The sequence below is a fragment of the Micromys minutus genome (genome assembly GCF_963924665.1).
Source record: "Micromys minutus genome assembly, chromosome: 2".
NCBI lineage: Eukaryota > Metazoa > Chordata > Mammalia > Rodentia > Muridae > Micromys > Micromys minutus.
The window spans coordinates 74,214,776-74,237,847 of NC_137971.1; the positions used below are offsets into that span (position 1 = coordinate 74,214,776).

At 46.2% G+C, this 23,072-nt stretch overlaps 1 protein-coding gene across 1 annotated transcript in view; it reads right to left on the reverse strand.

The window, feature by feature from the left end:
* CACNG3 (calcium voltage-gated channel auxiliary subunit gamma 3) overlaps positions 1 to 23,072 on the reverse strand; it is a gene marked incomplete at both ends in the record, with an annotated part of 93,565 nt that overhangs the window by 28,440 nt on the left and 42,053 nt on the right. The gene's annotated exons all lie outside the window — the stretch shown is intronic.

Below are 23,072 nucleotides of genomic sequence, written 5' to 3' on the forward strand. Positions count from 1 at the left end.
TCATACAACTTAATAAACAGTCATGGTGGCAAGCAAGCTCAGGGTAGGGCCTCATGTTCAGAACGAAGATAGGTGCTCTCACCAGCCTACATAGCCAAGCTCCATGCCCAGAACCTGGCCCAGTCCACAAACAGGACCAACTCAGTAATGGAAGCTTGATTAGTACCCCAGCCACAAACCCAGCTGGTGTGCTCAAATTCCAGAACGCAAGGCTAAGGCTCTGGAGAAACGAGAGTTCTAGGTCCAGCAAAGTAAGTCTTCAGTTATATCCCCATTGGTCTTGAGAGATGAGGAAGAGCAAAGGCCAGGTTCTTTGATGCTTCAGGAGCCCTTGGGCTCAGAGGGAAAAAGTAAACCCTTGCCCATAGGAATGCTTGTGTTAGAACACATCTGTATTGTCTAAAGAGTAGGGGATGAAATCTACCTGAAGAGGCTCTTACCTAATGATGCTAGGACACACAGAGTTTCTGAGCATCCCTGGTGGCTCTAACTGTATCCAGGTCCAGAGGCACGGTCCTCAAGGGTAGCTTATGGAAAGACACTCCCTTCACAGGAAGCAATGAAGGGAAAGGGGAATGGTGTCCTTGCTGCCAGTACCATCTTAAACTTGAAATGACTTATGAAAAGGGTTGTTTCATCTGATCTTTTAGAAGTATGGACTGGGATGAACAAAAAACAAAACAAAAAAAAAAAAAAACAGGTTGATTTTGAGGGGTGGGTAGAGAGACCTCATTTTACTGATGAAGCTGCAACAATGGTCCGAGATGAAATCCCTTAAGACAGGATTGTAAAGTTTGATTTTCACAGCAGAATCACAAAGTGGGTCAATTTGGTGAAAAAGTATGTTAGCTCGTCATCAGTTTTCCCAAGGGCCTCTGTTAATCTTTTGATATTCAAATCGTGGGATGCCTATTGCAGAATCACCCTCATCTGTGTCTGTCCCCCACCTGGCTTGGTTGTATCCCAAGGCAGGCTCTCCTTCCCCTCAGCTGGCACATTACATCTCAACCTCCTATTTGCTTTGTGCTGTCACATGTTGGCAGAGCTGGCAATCAGAGAGAAAGCTGCCAGACAGAGACTGAGCATCACACAGAGTGTTAACAGGGTGGGGAGTAGCCGTGGGATGAGGGAGAGCCTGTGAGTAGAGGCTGCTTTTGTAAATGGTTGGGTCATTAATGCACATATTCACATGAAGGCAGAGTTCACTTGCCTGTCCACATGCATGGATTTAGATAATGAATTCCTGGATAATGAGGACCCTGAACTAAACTTGGTCTCTCTGAGCAAGACGAAGCACTTGGGGTATGACAATTATGAATTACTGCCTCTGATAAGAGAAATCAGAAGGCTGAGGAAGTTAATGAGAAGTAAATATTAACAGAGATGTTTATTGCCTCTGGTGCACACCCTGAGCCATTTTTCTTCTGTTTCACAGATGTCCTTGGAGGCACCCATATTCCATGAGGAATGGTCCTGACTCTTGGAGTTTGTCGGTGACTGAAAGTAACTGTTTGCTCTGTAATAAATGCTGTAGAAGGAGTGCTGGGGTGGGTTGAGAAGGATGCAAATGAGGTTGAGTAGACAAGGGAGGATTCTATGGAAAGGTAACTTGTAATGACAAAAGGAAGCCATGCCTAGGAAAATATGAGGAAAGCATCTTCTATGCAGAAGAGAGGAGGCTCCACAGAATATCCCATCTTTGACCTTACATGAGGAATTTGGTGAGAAAGGATGGACTATCTCTGCCAACTGTCCTCTGCGTTCAAAGAAGCGTCTTGATTTATTTTTAAATAAGCTGGTATTAAGTTTTTGGCTTAATCAGCCAATGGGTTGGGTTTAGAAGTAAACAGTTTTTCTTTGCCCTTAATTAGGTGAATAACTGAAGGGACAACTAAGTATCTAGCTTATCTCAGAGGACAGGATGCAAAGATTCCCAGGCACAAAGACAAGAGGCCAGCCCTCCTGCAGTCTAGGGTCCAGGTTCAGTTTACCTGGGCATCCTGCCTCCCGACACAGTACCAATGCTTCCATGGGTTCTGATGCTTGGCTAACCAATGAGGGAGCAGAATCATTTGTCTGGGGATCTAGAGAAGTAGGTGTATGGAGAAAGAATGAAGATTGGAAGTTATTTGATTATTGGTATTTACAAAAATTAAAATAAAAATCATGGGGAAAAAGAAAAGTATGTCGGTCTCGCACATCTCATGGTTTGGTATTACTCCTTGAAGGCTGGCTGTTAGCAGGGCTGGGATGCTTACCAGATCACTCGCTGCTTGGTGTCCCAGTATTTGTGACCCTGTCCTGGTAGGCACTGGAAGTTTTAAGAACTTATTTCCTCTCTAGTCCACAGAGGCAAGGGTTCTGGAGAAAGGAAGACCAAGAACTATAGATGTGGTTTGTTCATCTCGGCTTCTTGCGCCCAGGCCCAGGTCTCTTCCAGTGGCACAAAGCTGAAGCCATTTGTTTGAGATTTACCTGAACGATTGCTTAAAATAGGAAATATGTTCTTGGGTCTCCTTTGGTTAAGGTCTCTGAGAATCTGTGCTTTGCAACAGCCCCTTGTAAGGTTCTGTTGCGTATTAGAGTTTAAGAACAAGGCTCTGACCTCCGGAACATGCTTCCTCGATAGCCTCCCTGGCACATCACATCTGCAAAGAACTGTACCTCAAGTATCCGAGAGGTTGACTGGGGTATACACAAGGTAGATGTGTTAGCTACTTGTGACAAGGTTCCTGACAGGAGGTGACTTAAGGAAGGAAGGGTTTGTTCTGTCCCAGTTCACAGGGAAACTGTCTTCCATGGCAAAAAGGCATAGAGCTCGAGTGGGAGGCCACACCCACAACCAGAAAGCAGAGTGAACAGGAAAGGGGGCCAAAACGCAAAACTTCAAAGTTCATCCCCCCAGTGACCCAGTTCTTCCAGCAGGAAGCTCCTAAAAGTTTCATAATATTCACAAACACTGCTACTTCCTGGGGACCAAGTGCCCAAACACACAAGCCTATGGGGAACATTGCCCATTTGAACCACAAAAGATGGGTTTAGGGGCTTGGTGGGAAGAGTGAGACCCTCTTGCAAGATCTGAGGCAGAGGCCATGAAGGACTTGTGCTGAGGTTCAGATGTGTCCCCCATAGTTCACATGGTTGAAATTTAAGCCCCACATCAAGTGTAGAGACATGGGACCTAAAGGTGTGATGGGGGGGTCTAGGGACTCTGTTCTCAAGAATGGATTAGTGTTGTTGCCATGGACCTGGGCAAGTCATCATAGGAATGGGTTTCTAATAGAGGCATGAGTACAGTCACACACACACACACACACACACACACACACACACACTCACAGACACACACACACACAGACAGACACACACACCAAAACCCACCACCAGCACCACCATCACCACCTTAGTCACGACATGAAAATCTTCAGCAGAAGCAGTTTCTTGACCTTGCACTTCCTAGCCTCCAGCTGTAAAAACTAAGTCACCATTCTTTAGAAGTTACTAAGCCACAGGTATTCTTTTAGCAGCACAATGCAAGCTAAGAAGACTCTAATCTTCCCACCGTGAAATAGCACAGTCAGGGAGAGTCCTGCGTTTTAGACCCCTGTGGGACCCTGTCTTTATGTTCACTGTCTGGTCAGCAAGCTCTTCCTGCCCCCGTCTCTCCAGTGCTGAGGTACAGGGTCTCCAGTGTCCCGCTTTTTAGAGGGGTGCTGGAGATATGAACTTCTGTCCTCACACTTGCCTGCTAAGCACTTTACTGATTGAACCATCCTTCCCGTTCCCCCGCCTTCCACCTTTTATAAGTAGCACACATATGGCCCAATGACAATCTGGCATGTGGAGGCTTGGGGTTCAAAAATAGTATTTTAAAGCCCCAATTTGACACTTTCTTCATTAAAAAAATCCAGAAGAATCTTTTAAGTGCTGTTTTTTAATTCCTGAGTGACGTGTGCTTGGATTGCCACCCCTGCAAAGTTCTATAAACATGGGCAGAATTAAACCCCCAAACCAGAGCCTGTGTTTAGCTGTGTATAAAGAGTCACACTTAAAAAAAAACATTTTGTGCCATTCTGGTCATGCTAAACTGAGAAAATGAACTGAGTCTCCTGGATTAATCTCCAGCTACCCTGGGCTGCTCATTTCAACCTTCGCTGGTCAGCTCTATCCAGCGCTAACGAACTGGCTCGCCAGCACATCCACTGGGGCCCTGACATTTGCCGGCATCTTTTACTCTCTTCTATTCATTAAGCATGGGTGGTTGCCACAGCAACCATTAACTGCACCTGACATCCAGGAATAGTTCTCTCGGGTGTTTTTTTTTTTTTTTTTTAAGCAAACACCACACCAGGGTTTCATTCAGTGATATGAAGACCTGATTGTCTTCTCTCTGACCTAGGGGGCTCTCTCTGGGGTCTGAACTTCCCACTAGGCATTTCTGCTGGATTCAGGGTCTGGGGCAGGAGAAAGGAGGTGGGACCTCTCCTCTAAAATCCCTGTCTCCTTGCTGATTTGTTCCCTATGTTTTAGACAGAGTCTTGTAATATGGTCCAGACTGACTTCACAATCCTCATGCCTCAGCCTCCTGAGTGATGGGATTACAGGTATGCACCACAGAGTGTGTGCATGGGTGTGTGTGTGTGTGTGTGTGTGTGTGTTTGTGTAAATGTAGAGGCCAAAGGTCAACATCAGCTATCTTCCTCCATAATTCTCTGCCTTCTTTTTTGAGACAGAATCTCCCACTGAACTTGAAGTTAGACAAGCTGACTGGCTAGAGCCAAGGTTCCTCCTGTTTCTGTCTCTGCAAAATAAGAACAGAAAGCATGTCTGGCTTTTTACATTGCTGCTGGGGAAATTAACACGGTCCTCATACTTGTGTGGCAAGCAGTTTGCCAGCAGAGCCATCTCCTCGGCTGCTTTTCCCTCCCCTGAATTTTTATTGGTATTGAGGAGGGGTGCAGAGGGACTTCCCTGAGTGGGCTATATTCAGGATTGGGAACATGTTGGTGACAAGAAGTGGACAGGGTAGAAGGGGCCTCCAGAGGTGGATGCAAACATGTTTTGGGAATTCAGGTACTGCGATGACATAATATCTGCGTGTGCATATGACTGTGTTATGAACACTTGTCTGTGGCTTCTAGGCCTTTGCATACCTCTACCTGGGCCACTGTATCCTGGTTCTTCTCAAAGCATTGAAGCACTGCTCTCCCTTAAGTATGTCTAGCAACTTCCTTTCCAGAGCCCGACTCCTGCCTGAGAATATCAGCCGTTTGTATCTCCTGCCGTTTATGCTGTAACTTCTTCGCTAGCTTAAGCCCCTCTGGGTCTAAACACCTTGGCAAAGAGTGGTAAGTTCATGATTATTTACTGAATGCCTGTCTATTGGGTGCATGTACCAGAGGGAATTTTAGACAAGAGACTCTTTTTTGAGGGATAACAAGAATCCCTAGCCTGGCCAAAAGGGCATCTGTGACCTGATCCCTGAGGTTTCCAGATCTGTCTTACCAATGCCACAGCTTTTGTTCCTCTTGCATGTTCAGAGCCCTTGCACACATAGTCTGCCTGCAGCTACTCTCCCTATACATCCTCCATCCAATTAATTTCTTCCTGTACTAAGATCTTGCCATGATATTCTTGGGCTGGTGGTGTTTGACTATTTGTTCCCACAGCACCCTCTGCTTCTCTTCCAAGAGTATATTATAAATAATTAATCATGGGTTCATTATGTCTGTTGATTCCACTTAGTGTAAATTTCAAAAGAACATCTCTATCTTGCTCACTGCCATCTTCCCAGTGCCTGGTATGCAGCAGGCTGTTAAAACTGCCATCTTCCCAGTGCCTGGTATGCAGTAGGCTGTTAAAACAAGTGAGCACTCACAGATGCATCAGTATGGAGTGCTCCTTACAAGTCTAGCCAGGCTTATCCTTCAGCCTTTCTCCACTGCCCAAGACTCTTGTTTTACCCATAAGCCTTTCTCAGCCCGGTGTTTCAGCTCACCTTTCTGCCTCTTCCCTCTCTCAAGGCTATGGACTTTTGATGTGGTAGTGTTCGAGCCCCGCTTACTCCTTAGACTTTATCTCTCCCAGTAAAGAGAAGGCTTGAATCATGGTGTGCCACCACTGACCCACCCAGTTGCCTTTGCCTTTTGCTGCCATGAGCCCTGGCTGAAACTAACTGACCTCTGCTTCTGGACAGGCTGTAGCCTGGAACTTGTAAGTTATTAGCTGGGTTGACTGTGGGGCAGCGGCAATAGAGAGAACGGGGTACATTTCTCTCAGCTGCTCAGTGGCCTGAGGTTATTATAAATTAAATCTGCCTTACCTGTCTGAGGATTTCCCACTTACCTTCACAGTGAGGAACCCCACCCTCACCTCACAGGAATGGCATCTCCCACTCAACACCCCCCCCCCCCGTGTGTGTGTGTGTGTGTGTGTGTGTGTGTGTGTCAGGGGGTGACCCAACTATCACTTTTAGGTGGTATAAGGCAACCATGAGCTTATGGAGACAAGAATACCAGTGTCTTTCTGACAGACTTCATTGTTTTTATTTGACTCTTTGAGAAGTGAATAAAAGACAGAAAGCATGTGTTAAGTAAGGGGGCTGAATACATGCTAGGTGCTAAATAAAAGCCTTTTTTTTTTCTTTCTCTTTGTGCTTTTCCAGGGAAAGGAGACACTTCCATTTATGTATCAATATTTAGTTATTCAACAGAGGCCACAAGTTGAGGAATTTGACATAGGGCTCTGAGATCCCCGTATCATCTAATGCTTTATATAAGCTTAAGGTTAGAGGGACCTGGTGTCCAGGACCTGCTGCTTACTGACTGCCCATGCTTATGAGGTGTCTTATACCTCCCTGAGCACTATAATGTCACTATTAAATAACAGCCCCAGGGGGAAGGGGAGATGCCCAGTGGTTGAGAGCACTGTCTGCTCTTCCAGAGGTCCTGGGTTCAATTCCCAGGAACCACATGGTGACTAACATCTACATGTGAGCTCCAGATCCAGGAGCTCCTACGCCATCTTCTGGTCTCCACAGGCATGAGGTATGCATACCATACACAGACATACATGCAGATAAACACTGGTACAATAGTGATGGCTCTATATGGAAGTCTCATACAGAAGTCCCATTTATCGGCCATGAAAGTTTTGTGCATAATTCAGTTTATGGAAATGGTAGCTGTAGGAATTGAACTGCGTGCTACCCTTCCTGGGCAATGGCCATACTATGATGGATACTCACTGGGGTATGTTGACTTAGATGTAGATATGTCCCAGGGTGCATCCTTTCCATGGTAGTTAACCCTGTTGGTTGTGGGGATACAGAATGCAAGAATGGCAGATTGATGGGGATTTTGCTTTTTTTTAAGCGATATTTTTTAAAAAGTGTATTATAACGCTGATGCATTTACTCCTGAAGACACTCTTCATTGTATTTTTCTAATTTAAAAATCTTCAAAAGCCAGAGAGAATGCATAAGAAAATGTTTATCTGGCCCTAGTAAGTCACACTTATAAGCCCAGCACTTGGGAAACAGAGGCAGATGAATCTCCGTGAGTTCTAGAACAGCCTGGTTTACATAAAAATGAGACGAAAATCATGCTGAGAACAAAATCTAACCACAAGGAAGAAATGGGTCATAGAGAGCTTACTGCTAGGTGAGGAGGTCAAAGGTAACGCATTGTGAAGAAGCTCCTGCTCTATACTGGGGTGATCAGGTTACGTTGAGATACATATGACATCACATGGCTTTTCATGGGTTCTGGCTGGACAGTGCCCTTAGGAGCACCAGAAACAGTGTTATTTCTGCCTGACCTTGTGTTGCTGACATGAGAGTATCCAAGCAGCAAGTGGGTCTTCAACAGGGTATGGGTGGAACGGAGCTGCTAGATGTGAGATGCTGGCTACCACCCCAACTTTCTTTCCACCTGCTTGGCTTCTGCAAGCTCCAGCATGATACCAGCTGTGGAAACTTGACATGTATGATGGCTAATTGTCAACTTAATGGACTTTAGAATAACAACAAACAAACAAACAATGAAACTCCCAGGCATGTCGGTGAATGACTATCAGAGATTGGGTTAATGATATGGGATGGCTCATGTAAGCTTGGTTGGCTTCTGAGGAGTGGGATTCCAGAAGGAAGTACAAAAAGAGCCTGTAGTCCCCATTGTTTCAGAATGTGAGTGCAGTGTGAGTGTAATCAACTGCCTCAAGCTCTGGGGTCATGATCTCCCACCAGAATAGAGGTCTTTACATTCTTTTAAAAATTGTGCGCAATCCCAATTCCTTTCTCTGGATTTATGGTGTATATTTTTAGTGTTTATCTTCCATTTCTCTTTAAGTCAGCTCACTTTCTGTTTTAACTTGAATTTATTTCCAATGGAAACTTTATATCTCAACTGCAAATGGAAAGCCAGTACCTGGGGCCATAAATAGAAGTCTACTGTAAAAATAAACACAATAAAACAAAACCATATTATGAAATTCTGGCTTGTTGCTGTGAATTGAAAAGGAAATATGTTGCTCGCTGTGTGATGTGATGTTATTTAATGGCAGGCTGGGAGGCTGGGCGTGAACTACAGAGGATGCTACCTCAGCTAGATGGCTGGGTAGCTTGCCTGGTGGAAGGAGTCTTGGTTAGTTTTCAAATCTCATCAATCTAAGGTTTAGGACAGTGACTTTCCACGCATCATCTGGCTTCCCACATATGGTTAGGACAGATGGCCTATGCCCAAAGTCACCCACATTCTCTTGATCCTTAGCATCTCCACATTCTTCCCATGTCCTCCCCACATCCCAACAGGAAATCTCTTCCTGAACTATTAAGATCCTTGGACCCATGTTTCTGGGAGACTTGGCCTTCGGGATGCTATAGTGTAACCAGGAGCTGTGAGCCTGGCAATTAGTGTTGGCGGGAAGGACCACAGACTTCTGTGGTCGGGGTGCTGGGTGGGAAGGAGGCCCTCAGAGGTACTTATCAGAAAGCTGATATTGGTTCACTTGTTCATTAAATATACAGCTAAATATTAATGATGAATGGTTTCTGTGTGTTGAGTGTCAGACCAGGCTCCAGCAAACAGAGGGTATTAGAGAATGGACAATTTTGTCCTTGCATGAAACAGGCCCTGTGACAAAACCAACAAAGGGTCCAGCCAGCCAGTGACAATAGGAGGCCACAGAAGACTTTTAGAAAAGGGCATCTGAGCTGAGAGCTGATGCTAAACACAAGCGGCTACATTAGGATCAAGAGCAGAAGCATCCGGGCGGCTGGATGCAGAAGTCTCACCCCCAGGAGCCCTGTGCTGGACTGTGTTTCTCAAACTTCTGTGGGGCAGAGTCGCTTGGAAGGTTTGTCTAGGCACAGCATCCTGGGCTCCACCTTTAGGGATGGGAGTTAGCAGGTCTAGGGTTTGGCTGAAGGTTTTGTATTTCTAAGAAGCCGTGATGCAACCAGGACACCTCCAACAGAGGCAACTCCAACGAGTCCACTTGAGTTTTCAGCCTCAAACCTTTCCTGACTTATAAAGAAACCAACCTTAGATATTTTGTTATAGCCACAAGAAATGGACAAGTACAAAAGCTATCTCCCAGCACAGGCATCTTTTTATTTTCCTTAACCTGGGATAATAACAAATTTTATTTTTCGTCTTCTTTTTATTAGATATTTTATGTATTTACATTTCAAATGTTATCCCCTTCCTGGTTCCCCCTCTCCCATATCATTCATTACTCAGGCAGGGGAGTAGGTCTGTCTTTTTAGACTTCCATGCCCATCAACAGGGTGGTGCCATATCTTGTGCAAATATGCCAGAGAAAACCTGTCCCCTGAACAGCATGGGGGAGACTCCATGTTTCCAGAGCCATAGATTTGAGCTGTAGATAGTAATCATTCAGGCTCATGTCCCACCTGTCCCTTGTGGACATGAGCTCCTCTATATGCTCCCTCTGGCCCCTGAGCAGGAAGAGCACACCTCCATGGCTTCTCTCTAGACACCCCCGTTCCTATCATTCAGTTCCTCTATGGTACTTGGATGTCCCATGGCCTTGAAGACAGTGGCCGGTTGGGAAACTTGGTGGCTCAGGAATTATTCCCCTTTGACTTATCTTTCTTATCTATGTAACCTGGTTTTACTTTCTTAGCATCCTGAAGTCTTGCTTTCTTCATCTGCAGAACTAGATGACACAGCTGAATTAAGTAAACCACCCGAGACAGGCCACATAGGCACCGACGGAGTTTTGGCTCTTTGCAGCCTAGTGGTTTACGTGTGGAACTCCTCCACGCACAGGACACTCCTAGCCCCAGCCAGTGGCTGGCACCACCATGTCACCATCCTAGACTGTTCCATTGCTACCCAATCGCATGCACAGTTTTTCCCTTTATATTTCACTGGTGAGGGCAACAAAAGAGCTCACAGAAATGAAGCCACCTAAGATGGCCGAGCCAGGCGTGGAATTTGAACCAGGTTTGAAATGTGCTCTGCATCTGGAATTTGAGCTGTCTGCCTCCCTCTTCTCTACGTAGTGTACTTTGTCAGAACCCTGGTGGATGCCAGGCAAGGGAGCTGAGTCATTTGCTCTCAGGAGCTGAGGACTGATAAGGCACTGTCTCCATCAAGAGTGTATATGGCTGGGGAGAAGACCTGGCCTTCGGGAGGTGGAGTGGAGTTGCAGGTGTCTCAGCGAGAAGGTTGGGAAAGCAGCCAGAGTGCAGGGAAGGCACAGATGGATTGATTAGGAGACGCCTCAGTGAACAGTGTAGGTCCCATGCCAAGCCAGCTCTGATGGGGACACAGAAAGGGGGCATGACCTTCCCCCAGGATCTGTACCTCACTAGGGACAGAGATCACCGGTTCCAAAGAGGAAATCCCACTTTTGAGCAGACAGAGTGGGCTGAGAGCTGGGTTTTGGGGCTGGTTCTGGAAGGAAAGGCTGAATGGTGGCTGGGCTAGCAGGGGAAGTTCTTGCTGGAGGTGGTGGAAGGGGTGAGACATTAGACCAGGCCTGCTCTTGAGAGCCTCCAAGTGGGGGTGACACTGAGGTTATTGCTACAGCCGGCTTCCAGGGGGAGTTGCACCCATCCTCTGACCCCCAATTTCTTCTTTAGTGAGACAGAGATACTAGCATGCTTTTCCATACATGCTGTAAAATGAGTTGGCAGAGCATGGCTCATGCACGGAGCTCATGTATATCCACAGTATAGATAAATGTATAGAAATCCTGCAGGGGCTCTCACCCGCTCCACTCCCCTCTGTGCCTTGCCCACTCTCCTTCATGCCCACACAGCCAGGCAAAGGGAAAGTGAGAGATAGGATCTCTCTGACCAAATTATCCAGGATGCAGTCTGCGTGAGGTACTGTAGGCTGAAGATGGGGATGGTGGGCACAGAGATGCCACCAGACAGAGTAAGGCAATGTGGTCCTGGTTGCCAAGGAGGAGCCTAGGGAAATCCAGCATCATTTCCTTGTGTTTGGATCTTTCCTCCAAAAATAAAACATCTGGACAAGACACCGTTGCAGTGCGTGAGATGATTCCCACAGGCGTGGGTGTCTGAGCACGTGTTTCCTAGCTGTTAGTGCCACTTAGAAAGATGAAAGAGATGGCAAACCTTTGAGGTAGGAAGGATGGCTAGGAAGAGTGAATACCTGGAGGTGGCGTGGGCTTTAACTCATCAGCCTCGGGTCCCTTTCTCTGCTTCTTGGTCAGCTGCCATTATGTGACCTGTGACCTGTTTCCTCAGACTTACTGACAGGGACTGGGCTGCTCAGCAGCCATGATGGATTCCAATCTCCTGAAACTCCGAGACAAAGTAAAGCCTTCCTGCTTTCCATTGCTCTGTCTGGTCACAGCAAAGAGAAATGTAACTACTACAGATACATAGATGGGGGAAATATAGGAAAGAAATTGGACAAGTATGAGGGTTATTCTTGGTTGCCAATATGACTTCATTTGGAATTACCCAAAACCCAAGCAGCTGGATATGCCTGTGAGGTACATTTTTTTTTTTTTCTCAGTTAAATCATTTGAAGTAGAAAGAGCTACTTCTAATCTGGTCATTTGAGGTGGGAATGTCCACCTTTAATCCATGTCATATCATCTGCTGGAAGCCTCTATAAAGAACATGGAGGAAGGAAGCTTGTTCTCTCTTTGCCTGTTCTCTCTCACTCTTGCTAGCGACTCCATTCCTTCACTGGATTAAAGCCTACTTCTTCGGGATTCTGGTATATACCAAAGACCAGCTAGATGGCCAGCTTCATGGAATAAAGTACAACCTACTGGATTCTGGGATCTTCTCTTGGTAGACAGCCATTGTTGGACTAGCTAGACCACAGCCTGTAAGCCATTCTAATAAACATACACACACACATACGCACATGTACACATACATTGTATACTTTCTGTTTCCCTAGAGAACCACAACTAACACAACAAGGCAGAGCTGAGTCCCCCAGTATGCGCTCACTGAACACGTTGAATTACAGATCTTCCAATACTGCTTCTGAGCTGCATCGAGAGGGGCAGTGTTTGAGCTGGTGGCTCAGAGGCTCACTCTTCACACTGCCTTCCCAGTTTCAAGAGCTTCCCCAAGAGCCAGACTCTAGGGTTGGAGGCAGAATTGTACTCTGAATCCCAAGTTCCTATGTTCCATCCTTTGAGTGTGTGCCTACCTAGGTTTATGAAAATGAGAGAGTGGGTGAGGAAGGGAGGAGGAAGGGAGAAAGGAAAGGAGGAGGAGGGAAAGGAGAAGGGAGAAGGGAGAGGAGGAGGAGGCAAGAGCCCTTGGAGAATTTTGCCAGGTTTCAGAATGAAGCTGCCACATGTCTGCAGGGGAGTCAGAGGGAACATGGGGATATATATATATATATATATATATATATACACATACATACATACTGCAAGGGCTGTGGTCTTCCTCACCACAGTGTCTCGGTGGCTAAAAAATCTGAGAGGACAAGATTTGGCCTTTAATTCAGATATGCTGGGAACCAAGGAAGAGGCTCTAGTCTAGAATCATGGCTTCTTACTGATTCTATATTCTGGTGCCCTGGCTCACAAGGTCAGGGCTGATCTTGGCCCTCAGGCTGCATGCAGGCTTAGAGCTTGAAGCTCTACTCACATGAAGCCAGTGGGTGGGCTGAAGACACAAAACCTTCTTGTTTCTGCATCATGGTATGGCTCGTGGGACTAGGACCAGAGTGGTTCATAAAGGGCCCGTCCACTTCATTTAAATTTCTAGCTTAAAATTCTTAGTAGTTTCTGCACACAAGGCATTTATTATTTTTGTGTTGCACTGGACTCCATACAATGCAAGGATTGACTCCAAAGCCCCATCAGATCCCCAAATTTACACATGCTATATAAAACATATAGCTAGAATTTACATTTAGCCTACACAATTCTCATATATATATATAATTTTTTCCATTCTAAATATGTGTTGCACATGTATATGCTTGCATGTGCCCAAGCACACATATTTGCAAGTGTGGGCACATTTATGATATCATAAATTAAATTATGTTAGGTTTTCTTTTGTTGTTGTTGTTTTTTTTTTTTTTTTTTTTTTTTAACTTGTCACAGACTGGAGTCATTTGGAAAAAAGGAACTTCAACTGAGGAATTGCCTCCACTAGACTGGCCTGTCGGTAAGTGTGTGGGGGCATTTCTTTTCCGTTAATGATTGATGTGAGAGAGCCCACTCCACTGTGGAGAGTTTTAACCCTAGGCAGATGGTCCTAGATGGTGTAAGAAAACAGGCTGAGCAAGTCACAGAGAGCTGGCCAGTAATGGCATTCCTTTCTCTCTGACTTCTACCCTGAGTTCCTGTCTCCATATTTCTGCCTTGAGCTCCTGCCCTGGCTACTCTCTCCAGGATGTTTTTGGTTATGGTGTTTAGCAAAGCAACAGACAGCAAAGTAGGACAAGAATTATCCACTTTATTTGTGCATTCATTCATTCATTTGTTCGTTCATTTAGTTAAAGATGGACTTTTTTTTTCCTGCATAGCCTCTGCTATTCTGGAACTCACTCTGCAGATCAGGCTGGCCTCAAAGTCACAGGGGTCCACCTGCCTCAGGCTCCTTAGTGCTGGGATTAACGGCGCTCTCAGCTGATGCTGCCACCACTGCCCATCACCTTATTCTTTCAAGGAAGTGTCTTTTAACAAACCCAGAACGTTCCCCATTGTCCCCAGCCCCTTGCATGTTCTAAAGTGTTCTTTATCCCATATAGCTCCTATCTCACTAGCTCACAGCCCCACAGCACTGCTCAGGGGGAAGTGAAAGCCTGCACGGCTGTAAAGACTTCCATCCCTTGGCTGGGCTTGCGGATCCAGAACCCAGGCCTGCAGAGGAAGAGAGCATGCTGGTGAACTGTGAGCTGGAGGAAAAAAGAAATGAAGCCTTTCAGAAGCCCTCCCAACAGGGAAAAGGGCTCTAGGCAGCGGGTGCAGTGAATATGACAGCCCTGGTGTAGGTGCTGGCTCAGGATGCTGGCATTATCCCTAGACCAGGGAAGCCTTCTGAAACACGATCAGGAATGTCTCTGTCTGGGTTCTTTTGTATACTGGTGCCAAACAATGTAGCAAAATATTGAAGTGTAAAATGTAAAAGGGACTGGTAGATTAGTTTAATTGTAGTAATTGTGAGCCTCCTGCCTGGGGCTACAGTAACTGAGTTCAAGACCTACTGTTACCATTTCAAGCTGTGTGGCCTAGGATAGGATGCACTACCCTTCTGAGCCTCCTTTTCCTCTGAACATGGGAGATAATACGATGATCACAGGGGGCTTATCATGAAACACAGAGGAAAAAAATTTAGAACAATGAAAAGCTTAATAAATAAGTTTTAAGAATCAACATTTTTCTTACATTTATCTAGTGGGGGTGGCAGGTACATGCCTTCACCAGTGTGTGTGTATGTGGGGGGGGGTGTCAGAGGACAACTGTGGATGCTAGTTCCCCTACCTTTGCTGAGTTCTGGGATTAAATGCAGGCTTGCAGGCAGGTGTCTTTTACCTGCTGAGCCATTTTACCAGCTACCCTTCTGTTACTTGTTAAAAACAAACAGCTCTCACACTCTGAGGCTTGCTCAGAGCTTGCTAGATGGCATAGAGGTGCCTTCATTAGCTCTCACAGCAGCACCACAAGATGTCCCCACTGCCACCCGCTGTTTTCTTTTTGCAGATGAAAAACAGCAACAGAGAGGGCAAGACACTTATCTAAAGGAAACACAGCTAACAAGTGGCAGGGCTGGGCTTAGAACCCCAGGAGTCTGGCCTCAGAAAAAGCTCACCAATCTTGTTCTTGGCCAGAGGGTTGGTGCCTAGTTCGAGGAGGGCCAAATGGAGCTGGCAATGGTGTGGTGTGGCACATTGGAGGAGGGATGGCTAGTGAACTGTCTCACATTCGGGTCTGTGGCAGACCTGTGAGACTTAGTGCTTCCTCAAGGCCTCATCTGATTGAGCCCAGAAGCAAAGCTTTGGCTCAGGCCTTCCTTCCTGTCAATGCTGGTTTGCTGTTTATCATATTTCCATTCACCCTGAACAGTAGCGTGCAGAGGCAGGCATGGTACAATCAAGGTCACAGAGAGCTAGGTGTGTGCAGTGCAGCCCTGGCTTGGTCCAGCACTGTGTCTCCCTGTTCCTATCTTCTTTCCTCATTGACAATTTAAACATCACCTGGAAGAGGGAGGAGCTAGCGGAAAGGGGGTGGTATCTACACCAAATGTGCATGCTTTCTTCTTACCATTTCCTCAACAGTGTGCTTACACAGTATTTTGAACACATGTTCAGAAAGCACTTAGACTGGGCCTGGCACTGTATAATGACCTCATACCTATACTAACTCCTAATAGCTCCTTGGGGCACTAACCTGGTCCTAAAGTGCAGATGGGAGTCAAGGATCAGGTTCTATCTTTGCTCCTAATTTTTGTTAGATGTGAAACTGTGGCTACAGTAGGTAGGTCCTGTGCTCAAGATAGCCTCCCTGTTTCCCCACAAGGGACAGAACCCCCTTGAGAATACCTTTAACTCCCAACTTTTTTCCAGAAAGCAAGGCCCTTTGGAGTTATTACTTTTGATTCCTGCAGGGACAGGGTCAGGATTGTGTCCTGGGAGAATGCTCCATCCGGATTTGCCCTCTGTTGTTCACAGGGGAGTCGCTCAACTGGGTTGGTAAAGGTGTGCTGACTATTCAATGCCCAGGGCAAGATGTGGGGCCCTGGGAAGCCTCCTGCCTTGTGGATGCTCCTCGTGGTGGGATGAATGTGTCTAGTACGTAGACTCTGGAGCCACTGCCAAAGTTCAAATCCCAGCGCCACCATTCGCTAGCTGCACGGCCCTCACTGAATCAGTTCTCTGTGCCTTACTTTTCTCTGTAAAATGGGAAGAAAAGCACTTGTCTTGCCGGAGTTTGTGAGAGTTAGAGGAGGTCATACAGGTTAAGTGACAAGAGCTGTTTTCATGGATGGGTATTCCCCTACTCCAAAAAGTCCCGTTCTCCTTCCCCCTCTCCCCCTTCTTCCATTTCCTTCTCTTTTCCTCTCCTCTTTTCTTAAAATTGAAACTTTCATTTTTGAAACAGGTTCTTACTATGTAAGCAACTGGCCTTGAACCCAAATTCTTCCCGCCTTAGCCTCCTGAGCCCTGGTCCCTGCCTTCTTGTCCCTGGTTGGACACTCCCCTTTATAATCACCCTGCCCCCATCATACTGATCCCTTCTCTGGTGAATATCACTTTACCTGTCTCCCCTTACTTAAGCTCTCTGGTGGCTACTTATTTTTAAAACCACACGTGACATCCTTAGCAGAAGCTACAATGACCTTTCTGATTTGACCCATCTACTTTCCAGATCTACCTATGACCATTTACCCCATGGGGTGGTTGTGCTCTGCGGCCCAGCCATGCCAGTACAACCAGGCCAAGTTCTTTGCTGCCCCAGGCCCATGGCACTTGGGCCTTTGCCCAGAATGCAGCTCTTTTACACCTCATGTGGCTTTGTATTTCACTCAGCTCAAATGCCACCTCCCCAGGGAGGCCCTCCCTGCTGTCCCATGGCAGAACATGATCTGATTTACTCTTTAGGAAGACAATTCTTATGCCCTGTGGGTAAATCATTTCCCACACAGCATGCTCTTACAGTGTTTCTACTAAGTCCCACCAGGAGTCAGGCACCCCTGCAGGAGTCTACGTGAGCTGTAATTCATCTGTTCACTCAACAGGCATTGTTCTGCAGAAGCAACAGACAAACCCTGGGACAGCCTACCAGGAGCTTACAGCACAAGCAGCAAACTTATGATTTTCTCATGCTGAAAAAAACATTTCTTGGACCATAGCTGAAGTTTCTCGAATAAGTGTCAAGACTGTGTTACCAGCTGGTGGGGCCTTTAAGGGGTTGGGCCTAGTTCTAAACAAGTCATTTCTACCAATCTCTCCAGGCTCTGGAACATTGTGAAAGAAAGGGCAGGGAGTAGGTATGAGCCAAACGATTGTGTGAACAGCTACAAAACACCATGCTCTAGAATGGGTTCAACCACTGTAACCTTACATTCACAACTACAGCTACTTTCACTGGGTTCAGATAAGACCAGCCCTATAGAACAGCCAGTCAAGGAAGGGGAAGGAGCTCAGGAGGGAGCCCTGCCTTTTACCAGTTGGCTACTGATAGATTCTGGGGGCAGGGGAACCACTCTCTTTAGTTGTAGACCCATTGCTGAGCCAACCAGACTCTATATTCAATTCATAATCTAATGGCTCTGGCTAATCTCACTGGTTCACAAAAATTAATGGATAGACAATGAATCTGAGAGAAGGAGACTCGTAGGGAGTGGGCAGGAAGCACAGGGGTGATAGGGAGGTGAGAGTGGTTGGTCTGCAGGTGTACATGAGTAAAACTGAAAAAACACACATACACACACACACACACACACACACACACACACACACACACACAGAGAGAGAGAGAGAGAGAGAGAGAGAGAGAGAGAAAAGAGGTATGGTCTTTAAGAGGTGGGGCATCTGGGAGATACCACAAACCCAACAAGTATAGCCATGTGTCAGAAATGACATGTTCTGATGAAGGACCAATAGGACAGGACCCTTCCCTGACTCTGTGTTCTTGCTCATTCTGTTCTCATATGTGGCCATGGTCACATGTAACCCTCCCAAATAAGAGCCCAGAGAACCGGGAAGGCTGGGCTTGCTGTTTCTCATCCACAGTGTAGGTACCATGGTAGTCAGGAAGTGGCTATTACTTTTACCTCACAGGTGTTTAGAGGTCATGGGTGCTGTCTTAAGTTGTATTCCTGTGGACATACTGGGTGGAACTTTACAGGGTAACAGTTCCTTGGGCTGGGCCTCTGAAAGGAGCCCCCATGGGAGGGGTGGTAAGGAGAGCAGGGCAGGCCACTGGGGAAGAGGGACTGTGTCAGAGTTGTGACAGAGACCCAGTCACATGCAGAAATAGAGCTGACATAGCCTTTAGAGATGTGTTAGTTGAAGACTAGAGAGTTGAGCCTGCTCCCATCTCACCTGAATGCTTCTGGGAAGGAGGTGGTGCCAGAGTTGTACCAGCTCTCCCCCTATGATAAGAGACATTCTCAGAGATGGGTTTAGCCATGGGCAGGCTGTACTGGCAGGACCACCCCAATAGGATGAAGATGCTGGTGCTCTCATACTTGCCTCTTTTGCCAAGAAGGTTGGCAGGCTGAGAGTCCTTGGATAGGTCAACTTTCTGTAGCCTCGTTTGCCCATCTGTCAAACAATGGCAGGGAAGCAAAGGGTGTCATGGGGTAAGGCAAGGGCTGGGTAGGTTACTGCAGCGAGGGTTGTTATGGGAATATTTAGGGTTATGACAGGCTATTATCATTGTGATAGCAGAGATAATCACCTATACTATATGCATGTATGATTGCATGTATATGTGCTAGAGTATATGTTAACACATGTGGGTACACATGAGTACATAAGTACATGAGTAGGTACATGTATGTGTATACATGTGTATGAATGTGTAAGCATGTGCATGCATGTGAGTGCCTTGTGAGCTCAGGAGTATTTGTGTGAGTGAGTGTGTAATCACATGGAAGTGTGTATACGTGATTGTGCAGGTGTGAGTGCAGGCTGTGTGTGCATGTGTGTCTATGCATGCAGGTGCATGTGAGTGTATGTGTGCATCCATGAGTGAGTACATATGAGTGTGTGTTAGTGTGTGTATGCATGTGTGAATGTGTAAATGTGTATGTGCATGCATGTATACATACATAATAATATGTGTAAATGTATGCATGTATGTGTGGATGAGTACAAGAGTATATGTATGAGTGTGTGTGCATGCATGTGTTTGAATAAGTGTGTGTGTTAGTGTGTGTGTATATGTCAATGAATGAATGTAAGTATCCATAATGTATTCATGTGTATATGCATGTGTGGATGAGGACAAGAGTACATGTGCATGTGTATGTGCATATGAGTATGTGCATGTGTGATTGTGTGCCTGCATTAGTGCATGACTGTGTATGCATATATGTGTACATGTGTGTATAGATATGTACACATCTGAGTACATGAGTGCTTACATATGTGTGTTGGGAGTTGGGGTGGACAGGAGCTGGAGGATGGGGAAGCATGGCTAGGATGTTGGAGACAGGAGCTCTCTGAGGCAGCCACGCCCTGGTTGGAGTTTCCATGAATGGGTAAGGGAGCTGCAGAATGAACAGAAGGAACCTGGCTATCTCATGTTCTCCACTGCCTACTAGGCAGAACCCCATCCGTTCTCTGCTCCAGCCTCACATAGCTAAGGAGACTTTCATATCTGTAGCTGCCTTTCAGCTATCACCTTGCCCAGCACCCATGCTTTGCCTGCAGAGCGGGAGATGAGAAAGGAAGAAGAGAAACCCAGCTGCCAGGGATGGGTGGGGGTGGCGGGGTAGAGGGTGGGTGGAGGTGGAGGTGGTAAAATGTAAGATTCCCTGAACTAAAAGAGCTAAACTAAAAGATTCCCAAAGAGCTGGTACCAAGAGAAGCCCAGGGTTGGCCTCCTCACCCATCAAGAACAACAGTGCACATGAATGACCAGAGGACAGGCTCAAGGAGAGCTGACCTGGCTGCTCCCATCCAGATCCTTCTCCTCTAGACCTTGAAAGGCACCAGAGCATTGGCATTCTCAGGCCCAGGGATGGCTGAGACTTGCGGTCCTTTGCCAGTGATTTCTGTTTCACTTAGACTTTGTATTATAGAGCAGTTTTAGGTCACAGCAAAATGGACTGGGCTAGTGATTTCTAAGATGCCGGCTTCACGATCTCCACCACAGTGTCCTAACTGCTGATCCTACATTCGTGTGTTACAATCCCCAGGGTTGTGCTGGGGTTCTACCGCGTGTTGGTGGCTCCCACTCAACAGATGAGCCTTTGGGAGCCTGGATTTCCCAGATGCGATGTGCATGGAATAATGGGAAGGAGGGAATTTATTCACTGATCACTTGACTTCACTGACACAGGGCTCACCGGCTTGTTTTTGTAAGGCACTGGGCTAGTTGCTGTTTTATAGAGACCACTGTGTTGGACTAATGCAAACCCCAAGGTAATTCTGCCTTGGTCTGTTTCAGGATTGCAGGAGCCCGACTCCCAACAGAATGAGCTGATCTTTCAGGGGTTCAGCCAGCTCTGTTTCTCCTGGGCACTGAGTGCACAGGCCTGTTCCCTTTGATAGAATTCATTTAGTCACACATGTGTGATGTGTACAAGTCTCTTCACTCACGCTATACCTGAAGGCTAGATGGCTTAGTTGGTGGGGTGTTTGCCCAGCATGTAGGGAGTCCTGGGTACCAGACCCAACACCATATAGAAAACCTGGCTCATAGCAGTATGAACTTGTTAACCCAGGGCAGGGCAGAAGAATGTCAGAGGATCAGGAGTTTAAAATCATCTTTGGTACAGAGTAAGTTTGAGACCATTCAAGGTCTGTCTCAAAAAAAAGGAACAACAACAAACAAAAAAACAAAACAAAACAATAACAACAGAAATAAACCAAGGCCAAGAAACAAGACTTATAAGTACTAAGGTCTTGTGACCAATAATGTTATTAGTCAGCCTGATGGGACAGGATCTAGAATCACCTGAGGAACAGGTTTCTAGGCATGCTTATGCAGTGGCAGGGTGCAGGGGGATTATCTTCTGTTAACTGAGGTGGAGTGACCAGCCTACTGTGGATTGGCACCATTCCCTGGCTGGAATTCTGGACCGCATAGATGAAGAAAGGAAGCTGAGTACCAGACTTCCTTCTCTGGCCTCTTGTGTGTGCAATGTGACCAGCTGCTTCAAGCTCCCGCCACCTTCACATCCTCATGAGGGTCTTTACCCTTGAAATGTGAGCAGTCTCTTTCTTACCCTTGAAAATGCTCTTTCTCCCACAAGTTGCCTTTGTCAGAGTATTTTAACACGAAAAAGAAAAACAACCAAGATAGTAGTATTATCCTTTCCTGTGCTTAATTTTAAAATCTACTATGCTTAACATATTAATTATAAAATAGTCCAATAAATTCTATTTATTTTTGCTATAATGACTACTTTAAATCAAGTCTCATTTTGAAAAGCATTCCCCCACCAACTGTCTGACACATGTTCTTGCCCAATGCCTGTGGCTCAGTTTGGGCTATTAATCCATCTCACTGGTAAATAACCCTCAGAAAGTCCCTGCCTTTCTGGAGCTGAAATGCAATGAAGAAAAACAGATATTTCACAAACAGGCATCCAGACACAAGTTTACTGCAAGAAGCATTGTATCCCAGAGAGAGGACTGAATGGGTACACAAAGCTGTCCGGGGAAGATAGGAAGGGATGGTTCTCTGAGAAGGTGACATTCAAAGTAATTGCAAAAAGTGAGCCATGAGGTTCCAGGTGGCAACACACAAGGGTGAACTAAGAGCTTCGCAGACTGTGAAGAGAAGGTTGGTGTGAAGCATGTGATAACAAGACTGAATTTCAACCAACCAACCAACCAACCAACCAACCAACCATCAATCAATCAATCATCAATCAATCACCAATCATCAACCAATCAGCTAGTGGCGCTGGAGTCCAAACGAGAAAGAGGGTGTCTCAATTGAAGCTGGAGGAGTGAGTAAGGAACCCACTAAACATTGCAGCTCTTAAAAATCCCTTGCAATTTACAATCATCCAGGGAACTTAAAACACATACCAGTGCCAGGCACCTACCATGACTCGATGGAGCCCAGGCTTCTGTATTTGTGTGTAATTTTTTAAAACAAAACTCAGGAGATTAACTGTGCTACCATTGAAGACCACTGATGTGGATCTGAAAGCCTACAGTTTCCTAAACACTCTTAGTGCCCAAACCCCCAGGGGACTTTGTGAAAAATACAGATTCTGATTCAGCTGGGTGGAGTCAGTTAGTTTCATCTCTTTCAGCCCTCACGGGAGGCCGATGCTCCTAGTCCAAGGACCACATTTGGAGAAACAAGGTTTTTGTCGGTGATAAGGAGGCTTATTTTTACTGACTGGTAGGAAGCCACTGGAGAATATTAAGCAGGAAGGCTAGCACGACCTTACGGATGTTTTCACAAGATTACAGCAGCTACAATGTGGAAAAAAGATTGCAGAGGGAGAATGGGAAGCTAAATGATGAGGGGTGAAGAGAAAGGCTGCACCAATCATCTGCGCAGCTCCAGGGATGCCGGGCTTGGGGAGGGAGATGAGATGTGTATAATGTTCGAGGCTTCGATCTAGAACCCTGCATCTATCTCCACCACTAGATGCTCAGCACCATTTCCAGAGAAGTGACTCTTACATGGGGAAGACTCCCAGGCTCAGCTCTGTCTCTCAGTCATAGGGATCTCTGGTAGCAGTTCAGATAGAGGGAGTACAGATGCTTAGAATCTAGAGCTATTAACTGGAGTGCATGGTCTTTAATGTCCCAAAGACTTCAAATGTCTTTGTTGTCTCAAAGCCTTTGTCATTGGTGCATAGTACCCTCTTGGGTGAGAGAATCTGGGCTGTATGCCAAGATGAATGAATGAAGTATGGTTTTCATTTGGAAGCCTGCTACTGCCAGATG